A 496-nucleotide genomic window follows, 5' to 3' on the forward strand; every position below is an offset into this window, starting at 1 on the left:
CCAAGAAATTCAAAGAGTAAGGGAAAAGTAAGACTCTAAGCAGCACACTGACCTTCCCAACTCTTCAGTGATTAAAAACAATTGAAACAACATTGTCATTTTTGGCAAACCTTTAGTCAAATCAACATAAAGAAAAGGAAGACATGAATTAATAAAATTAGAGAGGGAAAAAGGATGTTACAATGCCATCTATGGAATTCTATAGAAATAAAGCAATACATTGAAAACATATTCCAGAAAAACTGGAAAATATAGAAGAAATAGATACATCCATAGAACTATATGACATGCAAAAAAATCAAGAAGATATAAAAACCTAAACACACCCATAATAAGTGATGAAATTGTAATAGGAATCAAAGTGGTGTGGGAAGTCTTTCTGTATATGTGTTGCTTTTATTGGTTAATGAATAAAGAAGCTGCTTTTGGCCAATAGCTTAACAGATGGAATATATATCTCTCTTCACACACACACACATATATATATATATATATA

This window comes from Microtus ochrogaster, unplaced genomic scaffold (genome assembly GCF_000317375.1).
Source record: "Microtus ochrogaster isolate Prairie Vole_2 unplaced genomic scaffold, MicOch1.0 UNK12, whole genome shotgun sequence".
NCBI classification, from domain to species: domain Eukaryota; kingdom Metazoa; phylum Chordata; class Mammalia; order Rodentia; family Cricetidae; genus Microtus; species Microtus ochrogaster.